At 39.5% G+C, this 13565-nt stretch overlaps 4 non-coding genes across 4 annotated transcripts; all 4 read right to left on the reverse strand.

Annotated features, from left to right (window-relative positions):
* Window positions 1-5792: 5792 nt before the first annotated feature.
* On the reverse strand, window positions 5793-5875 carry trnal-uaa (transfer RNA leucine (anticodon UAA)). Its single transcript has one exon. It is a non-coding gene; the product is annotated as a tRNA-Leu (tRNA).
* A 4667-nt stretch (window positions 5876-10542) lies between these two features.
* On the reverse strand, window positions 10543-10625 carry trnal-uaa (transfer RNA leucine (anticodon UAA)). The gene has a single exon. It is a non-coding gene; the product is annotated as a tRNA-Leu (tRNA).
* Window positions 10626-12101: 1476 nt separating this feature from the next.
* On the reverse strand, window positions 12102-12184 carry trnal-uaa (transfer RNA leucine (anticodon UAA)). The gene has a single exon. It is a non-coding gene; the product is annotated as a tRNA-Leu (tRNA).
* A 1060-nt stretch (window positions 12185-13244) lies between these two features.
* On the reverse strand, window positions 13245-13327 carry trnal-uaa (transfer RNA leucine (anticodon UAA)). The gene has a single exon. It is a non-coding gene; the product is annotated as a tRNA-Leu (tRNA).
* Window positions 13328-13565: the final 238 nt, after the last annotated feature.

Raw genomic sequence — 13565 nt, forward strand, 5'->3', positions numbered from 1 at the left:
CAAATACATATGTTTGTGTGTTTTTGTTCCTCTGTGGCACCACAGTAAAATGTTGCTTAGGGCACCTTTTTGGCCAGAAGCGGCCCTGGTTTTATGTTCACTCCACTTAAATTTGTAAAAACAATAAAGTAAACTTAATCGATTTGTATTGGGACAACATGAAGGACTAGTGTGGAATCCAACATTTTTTGACAGTGTAGGGTGGAGTATTGTGGGAAATACAAAGCTCTGACACACAGAGACATAAAGATGGCAAGCGATAGCATGCGTATGCTGTAGCTTCAGGCGAGAGATGAAGACAGAGATCGCTCCGGGGAAGGAAATGAGGTGGTCAGAGACTACGCCACATGCTAATCCTCTCTTTCCCGGCTCCGCGTCTGTCTCCCAGGCCAATGGCAGCGGATCTGATGCTTTTCTCAGAGTCCTGCAGACCATGTTTTTTCAATTGCACTGATGAGACAGGCTGGCTCCTAATAAACGTAGGTCTCGGTTTAAATGACAGGTCTAATTTCGGAGACTGGAAAAGCATGGCGCAGTCTAATGAAGTCTGAGTCATGGAGATCCTTATAGATTAATTCCATTTCCTGCGCAAGATGAAGTGTGCTGCCGAGCCGATATCTGATTAGGGCACTTGGGGGACTTGTTTATAATTAGTTTGGGTGTGATCTCATTTCACAGCGCCTTGTGGGGAGGCAAATGTTTTGGCAAATTTATCCCCATAATTGGTCAAGGTGTTAATCAGGTTTGAAGATATACCTGCTGGCTAGATAAAGAAAAGAATAGACCTCTTCTGCATAACAACACTGAGGAATTGTTGTGGGTGAATGGTATTGCTCAAATGTATTTGCATTGTAAAGCATTGCTTGCTATAGACGGGATTGTAAAAATGTGGATTTGCATGAGATTCGCATTTGAAGTTTATATGAAATGACTGAAATTTCTGTATACAGTTGGTGAAGAAAGGCATTGCAAAATCACTTTATTATTTGATGTGCTTTATTGTATTGTATTTATTTAGTTTGCTTTATCCCCAAGTGGCAATTGATGCATCATTTTTGGGGCAAATTTAAAACTATAGAAAGTATAAGAGGTGTTTTTTAATGCAAAATTACCCATGATTCTGGATTGTTGCAGACAGTTGACTTGGCATAACCAAGTGATTTCTAGAGCGGTTGTTAGTGTATTGCAAGTTGGTTACTCTGGAGGTCAGCATGGTTACTAGATGATTGTTTACTGGCTCAAATCAAATGAACCCACCTTAAAGTCATGCTTTCTTGAAACCAGGGGCGTTGCTAGACATAAAGCTCTACTGGGGCACACACCCCCTTCCCCCATATATATATAATAAATATATAATAAATATATTATACTTATTATAAATAAAAGTATTCTTATTATTATACAATTATTCTTCTAAATAATCTTAAATAACTGGAAAACAATGTTAAGACAACTGGAGTGATATGCTAAGATCATTTAAGAAATCTTTTGCATAAATATAAATTTCATTTTAATGAAATTCTATAGACAATTCAATAAAATACAAAAAAGATGTGTTATAGGATTATCTGTTGTAGACTTGACACATGGCAGATAATTAGGTTTATTAAGTCTTTACCCCCCTGACTCCTCATCCCTCCTTTTTGCTTCATACAAAATAAATCTATCAGGAGGCATGCTTAGTAAGATCACCGTCATATTGTTTAAACTTTAGTTTTGTCCACTTGCAAAACAAAAAAGGCCGTTACGCCGGCTTTACAACGCATGAGCGGTGCATAACAAGCAGGTAGCCTGCTTTTTTGGCGCGCATGTTAACTACCGGGACTCACACCAGCAGAAGAGCAGCGCGTGCGAGAGGCGGGCGGGTTCTCTGCGCACACACGGAGATGCGTCAGTTTGCTTTTTGATTACATTGCTTTTACCTGCGTTGGTTCGGTTGCACATAGAGAATAACGTCTTTATTTCAGAATTACTCTTAATAAATACACTTGCATATGGAGTAAATCATATCTCAATGCATTTACTGGGGCACTGGAGATTTTTACTGGGGCACGTGCCCCAGTGAATTGGGTCTAGCGACGCCCCTGCTTGAAACTTACATAAACATTTAGTTGTGTGTTTAGTTAGCAGATTACCAGACTATCTACCAATTTTATAGTTAGTTCATAATAGATTAAAATTATATATCGATTTAAATTTAATTGTTCGGACATGGTATTAAACTGAATTTAAATTCAAAGTTAAAAGCTAAATTATTAGCCCTCCTGTACATTTAAAAAAATATATTTTTCAATTATTTCCTAAGTGGTTTAACGGAGCAAGGAAATTTTCACAGTATTTCTTATAATATTGTAACTTCTGGACAAAATCTTATTTCTTTTAATTTGGTTGGAATAAAAGCAGTTCTTAATTTTTTTAAAAATTTTACTTCAATATTATTAGCCTCCTAATAAACAGAAACAGAAACATTTTATTTTCCTGATTTGCTACAGAACAAATCACTGTTACCTAACATGCCTACCCTACTGTGGCCGAGTGAGCTTAACATGCTGCAATTTAAGAAAACACATACAATTACAAAAAACATCAGCAAATTGAGAAAAGATCTTGATCTGTTTGACAGCATACGTGCTGAAAATCCTCAAAGCTCAAACACGTTTTAAAGAAATGTGCTGCATTTTCCCACAACACAAACAAATTATGAAAATGCCTGCAATTTCTCACACTTTTAAATATCATGGAACACAATGGAAATGTTTCAAGGGGACCCTAAAATGTGACAGACCCAGCTATTTAGGTTATGGTTATCTAGGCTAATAAAATACTAAATACAAAGGAATCAGGATGTTAAAATAAACAAACCAAGAAACTTACCTTTCAAAGATCACCTACATCTTCACTGAGCAATAGTCATGGCACAGCACCGTCCGTCATGTTTTAGGCTTTTGTGAGAAAATGCAGCTCATTTTTGTAATTTGTTTGTATTGTGGGAAAATGCAGTGGGTATTTTTTATTTGTATGCATTGTGAGGATTTTTCAGCACGTATGCTGTCAAACGGATCAAAATCTTCTCTTAGTTTGCTGGCATCTTTTGTATTTTGCATGTGTTTTCTTAGGTTGCAGCAGGTTAAGCTCTCTTGGCCACCGTACTACCCAGCAGGCACAAGACGTCAACATTATGTCAGATAGACATTGTACCCCAACATCGTGGAGATGTTGTATTTTGTTTGGAAATGAAAATCGGGTTAATGTCAGAACCCAACATTAGGCCGACGTCAGTGTCCAAAGTCTAACCTAAAATCAACCAAATATAAACATCTAAAGATGTTACAGCTTGACGTTGTGTGGACGTTATCACTATGACGTCTATCAGACATTGGATTTTGGTTCCCAAACCTGATGAATAAATGTCAGTATTTGACATCAATATGACGTTTGTTTTAGATGTTGGCACGACATTGGATTTTGGTCACTTTCCAACACAACCTAAAGTCAACCAAATTATGTCTAATGATGTTATAGCTTGATGTTGTGTGGACGTTACCACTATGACGTCTATCAGATGTTGGATTTTGGTTGCCATACTTGACAAATAAGTGTCAGTATTTGTCCTCAATATGATGTGGGTTTAAGATGTTGGCTCGACGTTAGATTTTTGTCACTTTCCAACAACCTAAAATCATCAAATGTCAATGTCATTTGACGTCATTATTGGACATTAAAATAACGTTGTCCTTAGATGCTGGCTAGACATAGAATTTTGGTTACCTGACATCACGACCATAATCTAACCTAATATTAATGTTTTATGACGTTGTGTGCCTGCTGTGTAGTTAATCTACACACACACAAAAAATTGTTTTGCTGCGTGTTCAAACTACTTATTTAAAATAAGCTTAAACAACTCAATTCTGGTGATTTTTTTTGGGGGCGGGAAATTTTTTTATGTTCAGTCTACTTATATGGATTCATTCATTTTCTTTTCGGCTTCTTCCCTTTATTAACCTGGGGTCGCCACAGCAGAATGAACCACCAACTTATCCAGCATTTGTTTTATGCAGCGAATGCCCTTCCAGCTGCAACCCATCTCTGGGAAACACATACATACTTATTCACACACACACACACACACTATGGACAATTTAGCTTACCCAATTCACCTGTACCACATGTCTTTAGACTGTGGGGGAAACCCACGCAAATGCAGGGAGAACATGCAAACTCCACACAGAAACGCCAACTGACCCAGCCGAGGCTCGAACCAGCAACCTTCTTGCTGTGAGGCAACAGCACTACCTACTGCTCCACTGCGTTGCCCCTACTTATATGTATTACGTTAGCGCTTAATCAATTTGTGTTGAGATAATATGAATAAATTATGTGCAACCTTGCATTTATTACATCATAATTATTTAAGCCTTTTACATTCCATTTGAAGCTGAATACTAAATTGTGAAATATTGAATTATGGCTCTTCATTGAAGTGCCCGTCTGACCAAATGTAGAGTTCTCCAGCAGACAGATGGCTCCTCTTTGTGTTTTCACCTCCACACTCTTCCTTCAGCTCGCGCTCGGGTTTGAAGGAAAGACTCAAGCCTCAGACACACGCCAAATGAAGCTCCACTGCCATAATATTTGTCTTGACACCCAAAGCTTCCTGAAGTCTTTGTGAAGGGAGAGATCGGAGGTGTCATCTGTATGGCACATTAAAGACCTCTGGCTGTTTATTTGTTGTCAGATAGGAAGGCAGGGTGAGAAAAACCAGGCCTGTCCTGCTGTTCACCATCACACAACCAAAGGGAAGTCAACTTTATTGGTGATTCCCCAAACAGGGCATGCTCCACTGCAATCCAGCCACAACCAGAGTTTATATTTGGGGCTCAGTGATGGGGCAGATGTGTCTGGGCACAAAAAAGAGGAAGCTGGTGAAACAAAAAACAGAAGGAAAACAGAAGTTACTGCAAATCATATACCTGTTGAGGTCATTGCATTGTATGATTTTGACAAATATAGTTAGTCCATGAGTATTCTTTGAGAAAATTGGAAATGCTAAGAAAGTCTAGTTTAATATAGTATGCAGACATGTTTGATTTCATATTTCGATAATTTAGCATGTTATGCAATATTTACATGCTGCACAATGCAGAAGGGAATTTGCTATTTTGATCTGCAGAGTTTGCCTGGTGCCAACCTGGGTTTCAAAAAAAGAAGTAATACAAAAGCCCAGGGTTTAAACCCTAAGGACAATCATTTCATATGTCTTCAAATAAGGATATGATCTTATTCCAAACAATGAACAGAGTTAAAGAGAATTAAAATGCAAAATGTCACTAATTGGTTGATAAAAGGTGTGCAAATGTATTTGTAATGCATTTAAATCGCAAGGTTTTTCTCAGAATAGGTGGGCAGGTAAGGCAGAGGAAAAATAAATGTGCCTTATTATCTAGACACTGTTAAAACCATCCGTTTGAGCTGTAATGACATGCCACTCAGAGCTATTGCCTGGCAACAAACTGCTGTATGATTTTACAATATGCTTGCTAGAAATGAAAACATGGGGAATAATTTTGCATCCGGATGCGATGGCTTTGTTCACAAATCAGACATTTGATATATCTGAATCAAATGCATTTAGTACTTTAAAACAATAATTAAACATATATTTTTAATGTGTTTCAGTGTCAGTGGCTTAAGGTTGGGTAACACTACAACCTTATTGTTTCTATTTACACATTCTCCAGAATAACTGATGGGAAATATCAGTTACAACCTTTTTAAGTGCAGCAACAAACTACCAGGAGTGGGGTTTGAACCCACGAGGACATTCATCCATTGGATCTTAAGTCCAACGCCTTAACCACTCGGCCATCCTGGTTGGTAAGAAAGGAAAATTGTTTTGGCAATGTGTTTCAGTGTCAATGGGTTCAGGTTTATCTCAGTTCATAGCTCAGTTAGTCCCTTGTGGTCACTGCTGTTACTACACCATCTGAACCATCTAAGGTGATCCCTATTTTTATTCATTTTTTTACTTCTAACACACTTAAAAGAATCTTCTTGCCAAACAACATTTTTTATTCTACCTAAAGGGATAGTTCACCCGAAATAAAAATTAACTCACTGTTTAATCTCCCTCAATTGGTTCCAAACCTTTGAGTTTCATTCTTCTGTTGAACACAAAAGAAGACATTTTGAAAAATGTTGTACACCTGTAACTATTGGCATCAATATGGTATGCTTCAAAATACTATGGAAGTCAATAGTTACAAGTTTCCAACATTTTTCAATATACCTTTTTTTGTGTTCAACAGAAAAAACTATTCATTCATTCATTTTCAGTTTAGTCCCTTTATTAATCAGGTGTTGCCACAGTGGAATAAACCGCTCTCTTGGAATGTGGGGGGAGTCTTATCCACTTGACAATCCTGGTTACTTTATGATTTTCAAAAGCCTTTGCACTTAGGAACAGCTGTTAGATACTAGTTTACTGATAGCATAACAGCTGCGTATCATAACTTCATTTAAAACTTTCATTGATTTATAAGGAGTGGGGATTAAACCCAGAAGGACATGTGTCCAATGGATCTTAAGTCCAACGCCTCTCAGCCATCCTGGTTAGAGCCTGATGATAATTTTAAGACCCTTTTATGCCACTGTGTACCAAATACATCATCTAGATGCACTGGGACACATCATCAGTGATGTATCCTGGGGTCACTGAGTGTTTCGGGTGTTTCAAAATCAGACCTCCTCGCCCGGGTGACCCAGCTGAGGTTGATCAGACCCCAGCTTGCATCCCAGTAGCCATCACCCACAGATCAGCTCTATTTATCCATAGCCATCTTGTGGCTTTCTCTGCAGCTTCACAAACGGACTTAATGGCCCTCTTCTTAGCTGCTACTGCTAGGCTTAATTTGTTGAAGACAGAGTGAACGCCCTGCAAACCCACCTCTATTGGCTCACAGTGGGTCTTCCAGCCCCCTTCCCGGCACTTCCCTACTAGCAGTAACGTTCATTTGCCTCTTCCATCTACTCTTACCAGGGCACTGTAAGTTCAAGCATAATCAACTGTCTTGTTGCCTCAGAAATTATAAGGTTGTCTGGTCGGATTGATGTTGTAACCTATGTGCTGTGGGAACTTTAGCTGCTCCCCGAGGTCGACTTGCAACTACAGGGGGCAGTCAGGGGCTGAATGAAGGAGGCCAACCTTTGCAGTTGGCAGAGTTTCGCCCCAGCTTTCACAAAGTCAATCCTCCTTTTCTGAGCAAGATGGTACCTACAAGAGATTATTTCATTGCATATGCTTTCTGCCACCACCTTTGGAAAGCTGCTCAATAGGTGTTGTAATGATCCCCTACTAGTGCATAACTGGGTTGCTGGAGTCTCAATCTAACCCCACACGTGAAGGTTTGCTGGACTTGCTAGTGTATTGTACACAGCCTGGATGAGGAATCGGATGTGCTTGAAGTGTGGCTCCATGATGTTTTTCCAGGTGATCCTACGTTGTATGATGCCCTCTCACATTGTCCATGCCCCCTGTCCCCCACTCATTATATAATGTCAGAAATTCTGATATTGCTTGCAAAGTTACAAATTGTGGAAATGTGTACAACACATTACAATAATGAAAGACAATCTGCTCAATACTTTGTTGATGCACCTTTGGCAGCAATTACAGGCTCAAGTCTTTTTGAATATGATGCCACAAGCTTGGCACACCTGTCTTTGGGAATTTTTGCCCATTCCTCTTTACAATACCTCTCAAGCTCTATCAGGTTGGATGGGAAGCGATAGTGTACAGTCATTTTCAGATCTCTCTAGAAATGTTCAATAGGATTTAGGACATTCAAAGACTCAAGGACACTGTTGTTGTGAAGCCACTCCATTGATATTTTGGCGGTGTGCTTTGGGTCATTATCCTGCTGGAAGATGAACCGTCGCCCCAGTCTGAGGTCAAGAGCACTCTGAAGCAGGTTTCCATTCAGGATGTCTCTGTACATTGCTGCATTCATCTTTCCCTCTATCCTGACTAGTCTTCCAGTTCCTGCTGCTGAAAAACATCCCCACAGCATGATGCTGCCACCACCATGCGTCACTGTAGAGATAGTATTAGTCTGGTGATGAGTGCTGCCTGGCTTTTTTCAAACTTAACGCCTGGCATTCACTCCTAAGAGTTCAATTTCAGTCTCATCAGACCAGAGAATTTAGTTTCTTATGGTCTTAGAGTCCTTCAGATGCCTTTTGGCTAATTCCAGGCAGGGAGTGGCTTCTGTCTGGCCACTCTACCATACAGGCCTTATTGGTGGATTGCTGAACAGATGGTTGTCCTTCTGTAAGGTTCTTCTCTCTTCACAGAAGAACGCTTAAGCTCAGACAGAGGGACCATCGGGTTATTGATCCCCTCCCTGACTGAGGCCCTTCTCCCCTGATCGCTCAGCTTAGATGGCCGGCCAGCTCTGGGAAGAGTCCTGGTGGTTCCAAACATCTTTTACTTACGGATGAAGGAGGCCACTGTGCTCATTGGAACTTTCAGAGCAGCAGAAATGTTTCTGTGACCTTCCCCAGCCTTGTGCCTTGAGACAATCCTGTCTCGGAGGTCTACAGACAATTCCTTTGTCTTCATGCTTGGTTTGTGCTTTGACATGCACTGTCAACTCTGGGACCTTATATAGACAGGTGTATGCCTTTTCAAATCATGTCCAATCAACTGAATTTACCACAGGTGAACTCCAGTTAAGCTGCTGAAACATCTCAAGAATGATCAGTGGAAACAGAATGTGCTTGAGCTCAATTTAGAGCTTCACGGACAACGAATATTTCTGTACATGTGATTTTTCAGGTTTCTTATTTTTAATAAATTTGCAACAATTTCCAAAAATCTTTTTTCACATTGTCATTATGGGGTATTGTGTGTAGAATGTTGAGGAAACAAATTAATTGAATCCATTTTGTAATAAGGCTGAAAAATGTGGAAAAAGTGAAGCGCTATGAATACTTTGAAGAAAAGTCCATCCATATTTTATTGTGTGCAAATCACTGCAAATAATATGTCTGACTTAAATAAAAAGTGATCTACTACATATTTAAGAAAAGTCCATGCATATTTTATTATGTGCATATCACTTGAAATTGCTTCTGAATGTATTGTAAAGCAGCAAAAAGAGTGCATTCATTAAATCGGCTCCAGTCTTGCAGGGATGGAAAGCACACATAAGTCAGTAACCATGGTTTCTGCTGGTTTAATATTGCAGGGCTGCCATAGCGACGGAGGGATCAGCTCTTACTCTGTGTGCTCGAAGGTGTGGATAGCATCTATATACAACCTGTCAGTCACCAGACTCACTTCCTCTCACTTTCCGAAACAGCAGGCGTCCCTACTGACATGCTTCTTATTAGCACTCATAGAATGGAGTGCTCATGTGAGACGAGACCCATTTTGTCAGAAACACACAGCCATTGTACACATGGGAGGGCAGGGTAAGAGGTTTCTGAGGAAAAACAAACATCTGGTTATTAAAATGACCTCGGCACACTGGCATGTGAATATTTGATGTGATTTCCTTCTAGTATTCTGTCTTCTGTGTGAGAAACACTGATTTGTAGGCTTGCCTAAACATCTCAAGGTTTCATAAGTCCATAAGGAGTCAACTGACAAGGACATTTTTTTTTTTTTGTCAGACTTTAATGTCAACACCCTTACCCTTATGTGGTCTTAGAAATCTGTATTTCTTGACCCTTGTCTACTCCAATTCTCAGATCTATTTTGCACAAAGAAATAATCTCATCTTCAACGCAAACTCTGTGAATGTCCAGGTTTTTCCTCGTCAGTGTGCAGTATTTTATCAATGTTTAATCAGTGGGCATCACTCGTTTTTGACTGAAGTAAATAATGAAGAATGTACATGGAGTGCAGGTGTGCTCCTGTAGATTTAGTGGTGTAAAATGATCTCTTTTTTTTCAGGAAACAGTCACTTTTAAGTGCAGCAACAACCTACCAGGAGTGTGCTTCAAATCCACAAGAACATTTGTGCATGGATCTAAAGTCCAACAGCTTAACCTCTCAGCCATCCTGGTAAGCAGTAGGCGCTTTTGTTTTCTTTATAGGCTTTTTGACTAAAGTAAATGGTATTTGAATAATTTTTCAAATGCTAAATGTGCAGAGTGCTGGAGTCCTTCTGTAGTTTTTATGGTGTAAAAATGGTATAGCCGGTGGATCAACATTGACCCGTAAGACAATCATTGGATCTTAAATATGTACAGCCTTCAAGAAAATAGAAAACGGTTCATTTTTATACTAATGTTGGGTTCATTTTAGAAGAAGCCTTCAAACTTAAAATAAAAATAATTTAGAGTTTTATTTCTGCTGTTATGATGATGAAGGGATCTTTTTTGACCCCTATCTCAACAGAAAACCCGTCTGTTGAGTTAAAACCACCCTGTCATCCTGTTTTTAAGGATGGGTAATACTACAACCGTAGTTCTTTTAGGTGTACTTAGATTTTTTTTTTGAGGAAATAACAGTCACTTTTAATTTCAGCAACATACTACCAGGAGTGGGGTTCGAACCCACGAGGACATTTGTCCATTGGATCTTAAGTCCAACGCCTTAACCTCTCGGCCATCCTGGTTAGAGACAGGTTATGCTTTTGTGTTTTAAAAGGCTCCTTCAAAGGCACTTAACCTATTAGTTTCTTCATCACCATAGCTACAGTGCGACTGTATTTGTTGATCACCACACCTACATTGTTGTACATTGAATGTAGGTCATTCAAAACTATCACAATGTCTTACTAAAACACTTGTTAATTAAACAGGGCACATAAAAACATTATGTATACCTTGTATTAGGATCCATCTTGGATGAAACATTCATTCATTTTCCTTCAGCATAGTCCCTTTATTCATCAGGGGTCGCCACAGTGGAATGAACCAACAACTTATCCAGCAAATGTTTTACACAACAGATGCCCTTCCAGCTGCAACCCAGTACTGCGAAACATCCATGCACAAACATACACTACAGAGAAACTGGAGCAAACACTTGCAGACTCCACAGAGAAACGGTAACTGATCCAGCCAGGACTTGAACCAGCGAACTTCTTGCTGTGAGGTGACAGTGCTAACCACTGAGCCACCGCGTTGCCCCTTGGATAATAATCATGTGGAAAGCAGATATACAGTAGGTACTGTATAAAAGGCAACACGTTTTGGATAAACTGTTTACTTTTATGACTTTGATTTACTTTTACATTTATTTTCACAATTATTAAAGTAACACTAATTTTAACAGTAGCTTCTAAATCAATCTCAAGATCATAGAAAATCTCCAAATGGGCTGGTCAGCTCCAAGTGAGCTGTACAAACCTCCTGGAGTTTTCACTTATTTGATGTCTTGTACATGACACAGAGTCGAACCTATTGTGTTGTATGAATGTTGACAGCTACCCCAACCCTAAACTCAACCTCACAGTATTCTGTTGTGTTTCATCTACATCTACACCTAGACCAACTCTAAACCAAGCCTACTTTTGGTGTAATCCCTCCCACTTGGAGGTCTCCGAGGTTCATCTTTACCTACTTGCAAGAGTACAGTAGGTGTACCACCAGTTTTAAATGGATGGACGTGATTGGCAGATATAAGCACGACTTTCGGGAAGTCTTTTACCGGTTAATCATGTTGTTGCATTCAAAGGTTTACCAGAAGTGTGGTTTGAACCTACGAGGACATTTGTCCATTGGATCTTAAGTCCAACGCCTTAACCACTTGGTCATCCTGGTTAGTAGAACGTGCCTTCGTTTTCCTTATAGGCTCCTTTTAACTTAAGTAAAGGATATATATTCAAATAAATGTGCCTGCAGAGACGGAGTGCTGGAGTCCTCCTGTAGGTTTTATGGTATAATAAGGGTATAGTTTCGGGTCAACACTGATCTATAAGACAATCATTATATCTTAAATGTGCCCGGCTTTCATCAGCAGAAGGGTTAACCACCCTGTCATTCTATATTTAAGGATGGTTAATGCTACAAGCTTATTTCTTTTAGGTGTACTTAGATATTATTCTTTTTTGAGGAAATAACAGTCACTTTTAATAGCAGCAATATACTACCAGGAGTGGGGTTCGAACCCACGTGGACATTTGTCCATTGGATCTTAAGTCCAACGCCTTAACCTCTCGGCCATCCTGGTTAGAGTCAGATGCTTTTGTTTTTTAATAGGCTCCTTCAGAGGCACACAGCCTAGTAGTTTCTTGATCACCACAGCTACAGTGTGACTGTATTTGTTGATCACCACACCTACATTGTTGTTGTATTTCATTTAAAACTATCACAATGTCTTACTAAAACACTTGTTAATTAAACAGGCCACTTAAAAAAACATTATGTATACGTTGTATTAGGATCCATCTTGGATGAAACATTCATTCATTCATTTTCCTTCAGCATAGTCCATTTATTCACAGTGGAATGAACCGACAACTTATCCAGCATATGTTGTACACAGCAGATGCCCTTCCAGCTGCAACCCAGTACTGGGAAACATCCATGCACAAACATACACTACAGAGAAACTGGAGCAAACACTGGAGCAAACACATGCAAACTCCACAGAGAAACGCCAACTGATCCAGGCAGGACTTGAACCAGCGAACTTCTTGCTGTGAGGTGACAGTGCTAACCACTGAGCCACCGCGTTGCCCCTTGGATAATAATCATATGGAAAGCAGATATACAGTAGGTACTGTATAAAAGGCAACACGTTTTGGATAAACTGTTTACTTGTATGACTTCGATTTACTTTTACATTTATTTTCACAATTATTAAAGTAACACTAATTTTAACAGTAGCTTCTAAATCAATCTCAAGATCATAGAAAATCTCCAAATGGGCTGGTCAGCTCCAAGTGGACTGTAAAAACCTACTGGAGTTTTCATTTATTTGATGTCTTGTACATGACACAGAGTCGAACCTATTGTGTTGTATGAATGTTGACAGCTACCCCAACCCTAAACTCAACCTCACAGTATTCTGTTGTGTTTCATCTACATCTACACCTAGACCAACTCTAAACCCAGCCTACTTCTGGTGTAATCCCTCCCACTTGGAGGTCTCCGAGGTTCATCTTTACCTACTTGCAAGAGTACAGTAGGTGTACCACCAGTTTTAAATGGATGGATGTGATTGGCAGGTGCAAACAGGACTTTCGGAAACTCTTTTGCTGGTAATCATATTGTTGCATTTAAAGGTTTACCAGAAGTGTGGTTTGAACCCACGAGGATGTTTGTCCATTGGATCTTAAGTCCAACACCTTAACCACTCGGTCATCCTGGTTAGAAGAACGTGCCTTCGTTTTCCTTATAGGCTCCTTTTGACTAAAGTAAAGGCTATAGATTAGGATAAATGTACCTGCAGAGATGGAGTGCTGGAGTCGTCCTGTAGTTTTTATGGTATAATAAGGGTATAGCTGTTGGGTCAACACTGACCCATAAGACAATCGATATATCTTAAATTTGCCCGGCTTTCATCAGCAGAAGGGTTAACCACCCTGTCATTCTATTTTTAAGGATGG

Source organism: Danio aesculapii, chromosome 17, assembly GCF_903798145.1.
Source record: "Danio aesculapii chromosome 17, fDanAes4.1, whole genome shotgun sequence".
In the NCBI taxonomy this organism is placed as follows: domain Eukaryota; kingdom Metazoa; phylum Chordata; class Actinopteri; order Cypriniformes; family Danionidae; genus Danio; species Danio aesculapii.